The sequence below is a fragment of the Lygodium microphyllum genome, chromosome 18 (assembly GCF_053477565.2).
Source record: "Lygodium microphyllum isolate KBCC chromosome 18, Lygodium_microphyllum_v1.1.10, whole genome shotgun sequence".
NCBI lineage: Eukaryota > Viridiplantae > Streptophyta > Polypodiopsida > Schizaeales > Lygodiaceae > Lygodium > Lygodium microphyllum.
The window spans coordinates 19,576,375-19,590,182 of record NC_141152.1 but is presented as its reverse complement, the minus strand read 5'-3'; positions in this window follow the sequence as shown (position 1 = coordinate 19,590,182).

Genomic DNA, 13,808 nt, shown 5'->3' with positions numbered 1-13,808 from the left:
TCTCAGTGGCACGGCTCTGATACCATGTCAAGAATCGTGTGGTGGGGGGACTTGCTCAAGATGTTGCACCGAACACACACAGAATGCACAAGGAGAAGCTCACTCAAGAGACAAGAAGAGAGATGGAGGCCAAAAACGTTTTCTTGCTGGTTTCTTCTTCTTCTTCCACACTATTTACAATGTGCACAAAGTATAGATAAGATACAATATAAAGGAAAGTGGCCTACTAAGTCAAACAATGCATAACCAACTACACTAGTTGACTGGCGCTATAACTATGCCATCTGTAAATAGGTGTAACAACCTGAATATAATAAGTAATGAGTTAGTGGCCATGTGAGATTCATAATGACCACCCATGTGCTAAGTGTAGACGTGTGGATCCATCTAACAATGCATTGTTAGATGACCGCCCAAAAGGGATTTAGGGGATGACAGCCCAAAAGGGATTTAGGGTTTTGTATATAAAGTTGAAAAGTGAATGAGAAGCTCATTCTTGCGTGTGGCAAAAGCTTCTTCTTCTTCTTCTTCTCTTGTTTCTTGCCTTCTTGCTTGTGCTTGAGGAAGGGAGTGAGGGAGTATGAGAGGGTGAGGAGTGGGTGTGTGAGAGTGAGGGATCGTGGAGAAGAAGCTCTCCATCTCCTCTCTCCATCTTCTTCTCTTCTCTTCTCTTCCCTTGTCTTGAGCGTGGCTATGGAGGATGGAGTTCATGGGAGAGGTATTGAGGTTGCTTGAGCTTGCCACAAGGATCGTGGAGCTACCGGTGTGCAAGAGAGAGGAGCCTACTTGATCGAGCATCAAGGTAAGCTCACTACACTCGTAAGGTAGGCATGGTGCGTCGGCTATGTGAGAGGTAGCCATGGCCGCTTGGCTTGAAACGCTTGATCAATAAGCGGTCCGTAGGTCTTGGGATAGAGCTTGTAGCTCCCCCACATTTTGGTTCTGTTGCCGAGACCAACGGATTCAAACCTTGAGTGCTCGTGCACTTCGAATCGACCATCGAAGTCAGGGTTTTCCCCAAACCGGTGCTTGAGATAGGTAGGAAGTGAGGGGGTTGAAGATGGTATTCGATCTCCTTGGCAAGTAGGTTTTTTGCTTTTTTGAGATTTATGTTGTGAGATGGAGTAGTGTAGGTATTTACTTTGTGATTTTGATGCATTAGAGTAGGAGAAAACAAAGAAAAACAAAGAAAATAAGCATTAGGGTTTCTAGTGTCAAAACAGGGAAAGAGGATTTGATTTGCTTGTCGATTTGTACTTTGGAGGTTATTTGCTATTCCAGGGGTATAGAATCCTTCATTCATGTCTATTCTTGCATTCTGGAAGTTTGTGTGACCCCTCAAGATCGAAATCATAAAAAACGAAGCATTATTCGTCAAATCTGCCAAAACTGCACCGCGTTCGGACGTCCAACCCCAGAATCGGGCAGTTGGCTACCCCAAACCTAGGGTTCGGTGTTCGACCACGTGCTGTTTGGGCTTCGGGCTTCGGTCACCCGAACGAAGGCCTTCGGGCTTCGGAGTTTGGCGTTTGGGCCATCTAGCCATTCGGCCCTCAGACTCGGCCATTCGAGCTTTGGCCCAACCCGAATTCGGCCCCCGAACCACCCGGTCGACTTGGCCAGCGGCCCTCTGACCGGGCCCTCGAACCGTCCGAGGCAAACTGTCCGATTCAACCCATTCGGCCATCCGAGTCAAAACTCTTTGCCACGTGGCACATTGGTCCGAACGACCCGTCCAAGTCTCAAATTCCTCCTCGGCCACTTTCCACACTCGGGCCTCAGCCCAAGTGCCATTTGGCCCGTCTGAATCACCCTGTCCGAATTCGCCATTCGGCCCGTCCGAATCAAAACCATCCGAGTCAAACCCTGAAATTCGGGCCTCGGCCCGTCCGAGTGACCTACTCGGACCCTGCAATTCGGACCAGTTGGTTTGAGTGCAAATTTTTATCAAATTTTTAGAAATCTGACCTGACCTGGCTAAAATGCAGCAAGCACACTGTCGGAAGCCCTTAGGACACTCAGAACCCTATTCTGGCACACGGAATAGGCAAAATCATAGGGCGCAACCGCTTAGGAGCTAGAGGCAGGCAATTGCAAGACCAGGGACTTAGGCGCAAGCCACCAAGGGGGAAAGCCTGATTAGACCAAAAAAGGAACGAGGCAACGAAGTGGAAAAAGAGCACCGAGCCCCGAAATTGATCCCACAGGCTACATAGAACGAAAGGCGCACTGCAGACCCACGACTGGGCCGAACCCTTGAGTAAGTGGTTTAAGATTTGGCGGAACGATCCTCGAAGCTATGCATGGTGCCTACCGTAACGACCCTGCGGGTCGAGGAGGGGATCGCCTCTAGGACCCCTGCAAAGGGGGCCCTACCCCCTCCTTTTCCACCCCAAGTAGGTTGGAGAGAGAACGCGCACTGTGACAGGCCCTCCAACTTAGACCCTCGGGCAATAATGACCCTACACGAGCATAGGTCTTCACTTGCAAAGAAGTAAACAAAATCCCATACCCAAACAAAGACAAATAGAGACCCTAGAACCTCAATGGGCCCATCTAGCCAACAAGGGCAAAAAGGCCATACTGCAAAAACACATATATGTTGCATTCGGACTGCATCTAGTCAAAGCGGAAAGCAACAACATCAAGCTACAATAGCGAGATGGGCTAGATATGACAGTCATGACGAGAGATGTACCTTGAGCAACACTGCACAGACAACCCAAGACATTGGTGGAGAATCCACGTCTGGTCAGGCAAGTGGGGACTCAAGGGCATCTGCCAGAAGGCTTAAATTTACAAGCCAAGACCCGAAAGATGAAGACATAGTACCACCTGCTTATCTTAGGGTCAAACTCACCGCAAAAAGAGAGCATACTATTGATGCTCTGATTGATAAAGAAGCAGATTTTAACATCTTGACCTATGAATCATGGACCCTACTAGGCCAACCAGAGCTCACACCGACAAGTGCAACTCTTAGCCCTTATGGGGGACACCCACAAGCACTCATAGGGAAGTGCACAATCCTTGCGACAATTGAAACGGAAAGCTTGCCTATCTTATTTCATGTTCCTCCAAATAGTGCTAGCTACGGGAAAGAAACCCTCCTAGGAAGACCCTTCAAAAGGGCGATCAAGTGTGAGGCCGACTATGTAGCACAGAGGATACACCTGACACTACCAGGTGTAAGGATAGTCATGACCTTTAGCGAGGGTGACCTCATCGAACATCAAGGGAAAGGCAAGCAAGGTGCTGACACAACAATCAAGATTGCTGACGAGAGCAAGGACTTGTTGGAAGAGTTAATACAAGCACAGGTCGAACAACGGGAACCAGTGAGTGAGACCATGCTTGAAACAAGAAGGTCAAGAGACAATGCCAAGGACGGGCTTTGGACTTACAAATATCGTAGAAGACCCCAAAGAAGCCTAAGCCTTATAGACGCAGGCATCGATGGAGGGTCAGCACAACACCGCGATGGATATCCAAAGCGTTGCTTTGTGCTCAAGGGTATTATGCAGGCAACCAATGGATTTGGGTACCAAAACCCCCTGCTAAACCACCTCTGTCAGAAGCCCCAATTATGTCAAAAGCAAAGAGACGTAGGAGGAAACCTAAACGAAAATCCAAGTCTCAAACCAAAAATATTGGAGTGATTGAGTCCCTCACAATTGAAATCAAAAAATCAAACATGACCTATCAAAAAGTAGATCCTCAGCCTAGCATGCTTAGCAAGCATATATCAGAGGTAACTGTCGAGCACGCACAAGGTCCACTAGTGCCCAAGGAGCCTTTGACTTCCCAAGAGGATAATGAGCACCACAGGCACGACATTGCTCAAGATGAGGTTGATTTCTCAACAAAGCTAATGACAAAATTGTCTAACAATCACGAGCAAATTCTCCAGGCAGAGCCAAGCCCACATAGGAGTCCCAAATCTCCTGCATCCTCTTTTTCCAAACGGACACAGGAAGCACAACAGCGGTCGTCAATGGCGGTTGCTCACTCTCAATCTCTATCTCCATCAAGGCTTCCAAATATCCAAGAGGGGGGACATGACACTAGCCGTGTCTCTTAGCCCAAGGATATCCCTGTGCAACCCAATGTGACCAGATCAACTCATGCTCGATCTACACCAATGAATGCTCAAAGGGCAACAAAAGACGCGACCACCTCCGATCACCTTAAGGACCGGATACCGCAATACACCAATAGTAGCAAGTCCATCGAACTAGTTGCTAGTACTTCAAATCAGGGATCATAGCCATCACAGCCTTTGGCTGTGATAATGCCCCTTGCGGAACGTGTCCTTAGTAGTTTGCATGTGAAGGAGGTGTCGCAACCTACCTCCTTAACAACTCTAGCACTTCCAAAGCGCCTAAAACCTGGGCTGGAGAAGTTAAGCATAGGGGAACGGGCGGAAGAGCTAGATTCTCCCAAAAGGGAGACAGTTGTACCCATGCAACCTAGCAAGGCTACTCCGCAGGCCATGACTAGGTCCCATGAGGACCCACTAGAGAAGGGAAATGCTAAGGCCCAACCAAGCACATCAACAATCGATATAGCCCAGGGTCTTGAGACGTTAGATGCACCTAAACTGACCAAGAAAAAGAGGAGAAAACAGCAAAAACAACAACAGTTGCAGGTGGTTGCGGACCCTAAGGACATTGGGACGAAGAGTGCTGGAGAGCTGATGAATAAAGCATCGAGTCCATCCACCAATGAGCCCACTGATGCCTCTCCTAATAGGGGTGAAACCTCAGACACATCCGTGAGCTCCGAAAAATCAAAGTAGTCATTACCATCATTGGCTGCTTGCAACACTCTATCCATTGACAATAGAACTCGCATTGACAAATCAAGAGTGGATACAACACTATCACGACGGGGCGACGAATTCACACCAGTCACACCCAAGGAGAACCATGAGGCAATAATGAAGCCTCAAGAGAAACATGGAAACCCCAAGAGCATGAGCAATCCTAACATTGACCAATCTTGCTCATGTAGGCCTGAATCCCTAGCTATGCTAAAGCCTAGGCAAACTCCTAGAACCTTGCATGAAATATCAACCGAGCAAGCCCTCGTTGAACATAGAAGTGTCACAGAATGCTTAACTGAGTTGGATGCTAAGCTCAAGGTGTTCGCACGTGTTTACGTCCTTGCAGACATGGGCACAATCCCCAAGGAGAAGCTTGGAGATTACTTGCCCTTCCCTTTATCTTGGGAAGAGCAGGAACACCTTGATGAGCACTATAGCAAGCTCCTACACGAACGCTTGCGACTCATCTCGGGCGAGGAAGCTGATGAACTGCGCTTAACCGTCACGTTCAATGAAGTGCTCTGCAAACCGAATCTTGTAGACATAGAGCAACTAAAGCGACTGTCAGCAAGCCAAAGTCGATTTGAGCAGTGTTGGTGCGAAGGCCGCGTTGCAATGGCTGAACTAGAGGCTCAGATCATGACAGTCTCTGAGGAGCGATTGGACAAATGGCGATCCCAAAGAGACCCAACCTATGTGGCACCAACTTCTCTTCGGGTGCTGACTGCCATTCGGGGCAAAGACTTGGCCAAACCAGGCCAAGGAAACCCTCTGTTTGATAAAGTTCTTGCTGAGGAGGAGTTACATGTCGCCAGTAGACTCAGACAAGGTTCCATGCTACTTGATGTGGTAAAATATTTATCAGTATTGAGTAAGCTACCATGTGTGTTAGATGCGTGTGCCACGCTTCAGTACAATCCCGAGTTCTACCATTGGTTTCTATCCTAGTGAAGCGACAAGGGCTCACACAAATGTATGTACACATATATATATCCAATGATTTTCGTATCACCTTGTATAGACATTATCAACACACACAAGCCATAACAAGTCAAGCGTAGACAGACAAATCGGGGCTGCCAAGCTATGCTAGGCCGGTTCCATGTTCACTAGATCATGCCCGCCTCCAGGCAAAGAGCATGAACTCCACATTACCACCATGGTAGCTCCGTCCAACATCCCTAAGGATATAAGCAGGGCGCAGCCTCTCTCTCTCTATACATGATTCACTCCTCGGCCTATCCTTCCGAGGAGGAGCCTTCCAAACGCAGAACCACCAACCGATCCAACTCGGCGTGAGTCAAGACCTGCTCGTAGTCAGCAGCCAAAGGGACACCACTACAAGAGTCCAGCATGTTCCACACTTCCCCTTCTAATCACATACGTTTGACAACCCACACCAAGTCCCTCCTATGGGAAGACTCTTATCCCGTATCAAATCTTAACTCTTGGATTGCATTTTGCACGTTTCCAGAAGAAAGACAGGGAGAACCACGGTCAGCTGGCATGCAAGGACACTCTTCGCACATGCCGAAAACATGCAGCACGTGCCCCTCCACCGGTGTGCTACGTGCCCACCCTCAAGAGGTACGCGAAGAAGCGAGGCCCTAAGAGACACCGTCCCGGACGAAGGCTGAAGAATCCCTAGGCCAAGAAAGTCGAGACTCAAAGAAACGCGCAGCATGTGGCAACGCCAGTTGCACATACCCTCAATGCATGCTCGAGCACCAGGTGCTCACGAAGTGACAAGGCGGCCCGAGATAGGGAAGAATTTAATGAATTGTTTAAAGACATTCTGGAAACGGTAGCAGTCCAGGACTACACCATTCATGTCCCGGCCGACATGTTCCTTGCCCAGCCTCACGAGAACCCCACACTAGCACCACCCCGGTCGCTTAGCCAACTAGACTCACCCTGCCTCGTACTTATCGACTAAACCCCTATGATGTACAAGTAGCTCGATAAGTCAGCAGGCCATAACTTTTTGTTTTTTATGAGTAAAGGGGAAAGATCCCCACTTGTACACATTTTCGTTACCTCTCGTTACTGTATGCGACCTTAACAAGCAATGAAATAGGCATCCCAATAGACATCATAGAATTCTGAGAAATTATGTCTTACATGATTGCATTTGTTTGATGTACTTAACACAAGTGAGCATATACTCTCACGAAGTGACAAGTGGATGTAGGATGACATAGGTCTTCGTGCAAACGTGTCCAACGGCCAGGCCACCGCAAGACCACCAACCGCTCACGAACCGCAACACAGCCATGATGCGGAATACGAAAAATCACCCTTGCGAGTACCCACATCGCATGCACCAAAGCATAGTTATGGGCTACACTCTCTTCTTGGGCCAAGCGCTACAGTGAGCTCACGATGTGTGTCCCCGCAATCGCACCAATATCACAACAATGGCTCCACTAACAACCAGGCTCGGACACAATCATCATTGTCATATTCATTTCCTGAGCCTTCCATACTTGACATTTCCCAGCCAAAAAGACTCATAGCCTCAGCATATTGCAGTGGTTGTACCTTGGCCCAAAAAAAAAAAAGCACCCACGATCACAACACCGCACCTAGGGGTCCTTAAGTGAGGTGCATCCAGTGACCTTGGTCGACTGGCTCCGTCCCTAGTCCCCTAACCCCTAGCATCACCCACAATAGTTCAGGGCACATCAAGGGCAGGACATACCAAGGGAGCTTGTCTCGCCTATGGTTAGACCTGTCACCCTGACCCACTTGCATAGTCCCCTCTGGCACTCTGCTTTCATACCATTGCGATCAATGGTGGTAAGCACCGCACGATTGGCCATGAAAAGTACACCGTCCTCAACAAAGCAATTCCAATAGCTTCCCGCTACCGAAAGTGCGGTGTCCCTGTATTCAATTCTGCTACATCGTGCAGTCACAAGGCAAAGGATGTCTCATACACCTTCACGACAACTTCTCAACATGGACAACTTTGCTTCATCCACACATTGCTACGAGAAACTAGCCCGCGGCCTTCTAACTACGTAATAACTAAGTATGCATGAGCACTCACATACCAAAGTCTATACACACTTTGGGTCCTCAAGTGCAAGACAATACTCCAGGCTTGCTTAGAGTTCAACCTGTCTCCCAAACTAATCCAAATATGTCTTGTGCACGCTACACAAACTAGCACTACCCCTTAGGGAGAGACCACATGAGAGGTTTTCCAATTGCAGGTATTAAAGACTCCAACAAAAGCACTGTCAGCTCTACATCAACACTCAACTCTGAACTCTTGTCCTTTACTTCATCATGCAAGACCACCAGAGAATCATCACGAGCAGAATCCACCACGAGCATCCCAAGCACACCAACACCCGTGCTAGCTATGAGTGACCATTCCCAACAAAGAGTAGCCCTATCACCACCTACAACAATCATATCACCAACCAATCAGAACAGCAAAGTGCCACCAACAACCTTCATCCACACCAACATCAGAACTCCTCCAAGGTAAACCACAATAGTCCCTTCCACCCACATCTTTGGTGCAAGCTCCGCATGCTACCTTCGACGAAGAGTGCGATGGGACTGGCACTTGTCTAGGAGGGGGGTAATGTTAATCCCAACACGAAGAAAGCAAAAGGAAAAAAAAAAACGCAGGGCAAAGGCGGAAAAAAGGTAGCCCGATTGAATAAAGAAGAGGAGAAAAGGTCAAAAGCGCAAGGGAAACCTTAAAAAGTCCAAGGCAAATGCAAAAGGGAAAAGGTGCATTTTAAAGTTCAAACGCGCACCCTGAAATCTTGTAAAAGAGTGCCAGGCGGTGGAAAATCCGAAAAGCTAAAACAGAAGACAAAGACAAAGGCCAAGGCAAAGAGAAACAGAAGACAAAGGCGCACAAGGAAAAGTGCAAGTCAAAACTATTGTAAAATAGCGCAAGCGCATCATGTTTTAATTCAAGGAGCACCGGGCTCTCACTCGTGCAATTTGTAAATATAGATGGGCGATGGAAAGGAAGATAGGGAGAGGAAGCTAGGTACTCGATTGAGCATCAAGGTAAGCTCACTACACTCGTAAGGTAGGCATGGCGCGTCAGCTATGTGAGAGGTAGCCATGGCCGCTCCGCTTGAAACGCTTGATCAATAAGCGGTCCGTAGGTCTCGGGGTAGAGCTTGTAGCTCCCCTTCAATGCAACTAGGATGTCAAGTTGTTTTGGGTCCACTTGTCAAGAGCCCTATAGGAACACCATGTAGAGTGGTTTCAGTGTGTGATCAGTAGTGTTACTTGTGTGCATTAATTCCCCTGTGTTAGCATGTGAATCCATAGCTTATGAGTTTTCTTTTTGCATAGTGTGTCTAGCCAATTTCCATTTCTATTTATTCTCCTATCATAGTCGATGTGCATGTCATTATTTCCCCCTTCCTTGTATTTAATTTTTGAGAGTGTGTGCTTCATTGCATGAGAATAGCCATGTATGTGTTTTTAAAAAAAATGATACCAAAGAGCATTTGTGTGTATTGCCAAATATTGAGAACCTTTGAGATGCTAGTGCAAATGCCCAATGGTCAAAATCGAGAGAATCTATGTGAAAAAGGGCCCAAAAATCAAGAAGGAAAGCACCAAAAGCGTGAACAGCCCCTAATCAAAATTAGTTCATGGAACTTGAATGTGAACACCATTAAAAATATGAACTAGTTAAGAATGACCTAGATCAAACAAAGAGTAGTGTGAACCCATGAAGGATGATTGCCAATTATTAGGCTTGATCAAGCCAAAGATTTGAAGAAAGCAAAATGACTATTAAATAGTCAATGATCTGCTTGAAAATCACGTTGTTCTCCACATTATATGATCATGAAGGCACTACAAAGACTTGGGCAGACTAAATGAAGCTAAAAGCTTTGTGAACACCATGAAAAGCTGAATGTTAAAAGCTAAAGCATTAAAAAGTTAAGATTTTGGAAGAAGAAACAAAGTAAACGCATTATTCATAGCAATAGGACAAATATGAAAGCCTATAAATAGCCCCAAACTTTATTGTGGATGGCTCGGGAAAACAGAGAACTGAACTATCATGTACCTTTGAAAGGACATGAGATTGAGTACCAAACAAGTGCCTTAGCCTAGAAGGCTACTTGAAGAAGAAAAAAGAGCAAAAACTCTACTTGTCTTTGATGAAATGAACTAAAGATCCAACAGGGAGTAATTATAAGTGTATTGTTAAGAATTTGATTGAGGGTTGTTGGGGGTAAAGGCACCTCCGCCTAGCCGCCCGTGTATTACTACACTGACAGTCACCGCCACTGCACACTGCAGGTGCAGGCGCCCATCACCATCACTTTATTCTTTATTCTTTTAGTGACAGTTTGAATAAAGGAAGGCCTAATCACACATTGTGACCGTTGGAGTTCACATTTCTTGTCTCTCTCTTTCTTGCTCTTGCTCTCTCGCCATAGCTCCCGAGTGCAAGCTTCGATCCTTCTCACCTTTCAACTGGTATCAGAGCTTGGCTTCCCAACTCTTGAGCTTGTCTCGTGGCATTCTCAGCTTCCCATTGACTCCCTACTCACATTGGGTCTCCTTCTCGGCAGCTATATCCGACTCCTTCGAGCTCCCATCACCCCTCGGCTTCTCGAGCTTCTTCCCGGCATTGTTGGGCACCTTCAGGGCATTACATCAGAGGTTTTGCTTCATTCTCCACAGGGTTTTGTATTGTTTTCAGGTCACACAGGCTGTGAATAGTTTGGGGCAGCCACCATTGAAGCTCTCTCTTCTTGTATCTCACTTGGTCTTGGAACAGACTTGTTGGGACTCATTGTGGGCCACCATTGGCCACTCCTCAAGCCCCCTACCACCCCTTTTATGGCCATGCTGATTAGCAACCACTCTAGCCCTGTCCACGCTATTTGTGCCTAATTCTAGGCTAGTCTCCATCTGCATCACAAGGTACTACTCAAGCTCCAGGCCATTGGGCACTTAAATAGGCTTCATTTGAGGCATTTGCACATGCTTTGATGCTTGGTATCGAAGGTTTGAGCATTGACATTGCTTATGGTCTGATTTAGCACTGTTTTGGGACTATTATAATAGTCCACATGCAGTTTATAACAGTGCTACAGTAACATTTAATGTTTATGCTTACCCAGCATTGTCATTTGATGCCCGGTTGGTCCCGTATAATGCCTACATGTTAGGGGAATGTATGCCTATTGTTTGGCAACCATTTGGAGCTGATTTTGGTGCAAAAATACTCAGTTTTGAATAGTAAATCACTATTGTACACAGTTGGGCTGAAATCATTTTACTCATGTATGTTTTGGGCATACTTGGTGATGTATTGACACTCGGGGTACAACTTTGAACTTGGATTTCATTCCGGATGCTTTTGGAAGAGCTTTGACATTACATACTCATTGACATGGTTCATGCTTGAAAGTGGTACATGCTTTGACAGTGATGCTCCTTGGGTTTATGCATACCCATTGCCTACGACTTGATGCTCATGTCCCGGTTGATTACCCTATGCATACATTGAGCTTGAGTGCTCATTGAAGCTCTACCTTGGATGCATTTTGGATTATTTGGAGTTTTCTTGGATGTTACTTGGCTTGTCAGAGTTTAGATTGGGATGTACTATTGATGTATTGTCTTGGACTTATGTCATTAGCACTGTGTCTTTCCTTGATTTGAGCTCTTGAGCTCGTACATACATCTTTTGTGCCAGTGGGAGCATTCTTGAATGCTTATCAGACATTGAGCAGGTGGTGCTTTTATCCATTGAGCAGTTACATGCTATTGAGTAGTTACAGACACTTGAGACTTTGGGATTTCTTACCCTTTGGGATGATGCATGGTTTATATGTCTTGGTTCATTGTATGCTTATGAGCTGAGTCTCAGATTTGGATCCGTATCTTTGTGAGCTGACACCTACTTGTGTCAAGTCTTAGTAGTGGCAAGAACACTTTGCCTCGTTGACTGGGGTGTGCCTACTCACTGGCAGATGTTTGTATGACATGTTTGGGTGTTGGATTCATTCTTATCGATTGGCATATGCCTATGTTATGCCCGCATGATGCCGGCTTTGGTCTTGGCAATATCTGGTTGACTTGGGATCCGATTTTGGCACTGCTAGCTCTCATTTACTGAAATTTGTAATTTATTATAGCAAGCATATATGTATGGACTGAGATGGATTTTTCATGCTAAAATATTCTAAAATGATGTACTTTCACTAGTACTTGGTAGGCAGCAGCTTGGGTTATACTTTTCTCGCCATTTTCTCTCGATTTTGGTGATTTTTTGGTCATTTTCTATAGTAAACAGCAAGTAGTTTTGAACTCTCTGCAGTGTTCCAACCTGCATTATGGCAAGTTTGTCCACTGATCATGCTATTTTCAACATTATTAAGCTTGATGGTACGAATTACTCTTACTGGAAAAGCAAGATTTGGCAGGTGTCGGTGCAAAAATCACAGATCAAACCATTGAGGTTGAGCGGGCATCTGCCTGCAACTATGCCAGATGAGGAATGGCTTAAGCTTGATGAGTTATGCAAGTCCACTATTGTATTATCTCTCACAGAATAGGTTCACTACAATGTATTTGAGGAAGAATAGAGTGCATGGCAGTTGTGGGATTAAATCAAGAATCTCTATGACAAGAAAAGTCCAGCGAGTCAAATGTATTCGCTGAAGTAGCTTATGGATTTGCGCATGAAGGAGAATGTGACCATGTCTGCTCACTTGAGCCAGTTCCAAGCTATACTCAAGAACTTGACTTTGCAGGACATCACTTTTGTAGAGGATGTCACTCCTCTTTTCTTGCTTGGTACTCTTAATGAGTCATGGGATGTATTCCGCACTGCATTATGTGCCTCTACTGCTACCTTGAAATTATCTGATGTTGAGAGTGCTTTGCTGTAGGAAGAGGTTAACCATAAGAATTTGGATGCCTCTCGTGTGTCGCATGCTATGACAGTTAGAGGCAGGAATGATGGATATGGAAAGTATGGCAGTGGTAGTGGCCGTGGACAGGATTCTTAGAAATCTCGGTCCAAGTCTCGTGGAAAGTCACGTAGCAAATCCCGTTGTAGGAATGCAGATGTTACTTATCACCATTGTGGGAAAAAGGGCCATATTAGGCCACAATGCCATGAACTACGTAATGAAAGGCGCAAAGATAAGGGGAAAGACAAAGTGCAGGATAAGTCTTTTGATCGCAACATAGTGTCTGCAAAGTCCAGTGTTAAAATTAAAGAGATTAATGTTATGTAGCCTGAGGATGTTGATGATGATGATTATATCCTTGCAGCTTCTTCTAGTGCTTCGCAGATGACAGAGATACACTCTATGTATGCACAGTGTTGGCTCTTGGACTCAGGTGCGTCCTTTCATGTGACACCTTTCCGAGAGTGGTTTCATTCATAACATACTATTTCGGGTTCTGTGAGATTGGGTGATGATAGCTCCCTTGATATTGTGAGCATTGGTGATGTTCGGCTGCAGTTTCCTTCTGGCAGCAATTTTGTTATGCAGGATAAACGTCATGTACCTACTTTGACATGCAGTCTCATGTCAGTTGGATAGCTTGATGACGTAGGATATCATGTATGTTTTGGAGACTCTGCATGGAAGATCAGTAGTGGCAGAATTGTGATTGCGAGAGGTGCCAAGGCTGGCAGCCTCTATCCCTTGATTGTATCAGCTTCTTCCCTTGATCATGTTTTGTCTGTGGGTTCTATCCCACATGTATCTCTTTGGCATGCCCGTTTGGGCCATATTTCTTTGAAGGGAATGAAAATGCTTTCTGGTTTGCAGTACTTACTGCCCCTTGATTATGCATGTTTTGATTCATGTGAGCATTGTCTTTATGGCAGGCACACTAGGTCTATGCATAAAAAGTCTGGTAGGCCACGCATGAGTGAGCCCTTGGCATTGGTACATTCGGATGTCTGTGGGCCCATGCCTTGTTAGTCTATGGGTGGTGCAAAGTATTTTGTTAC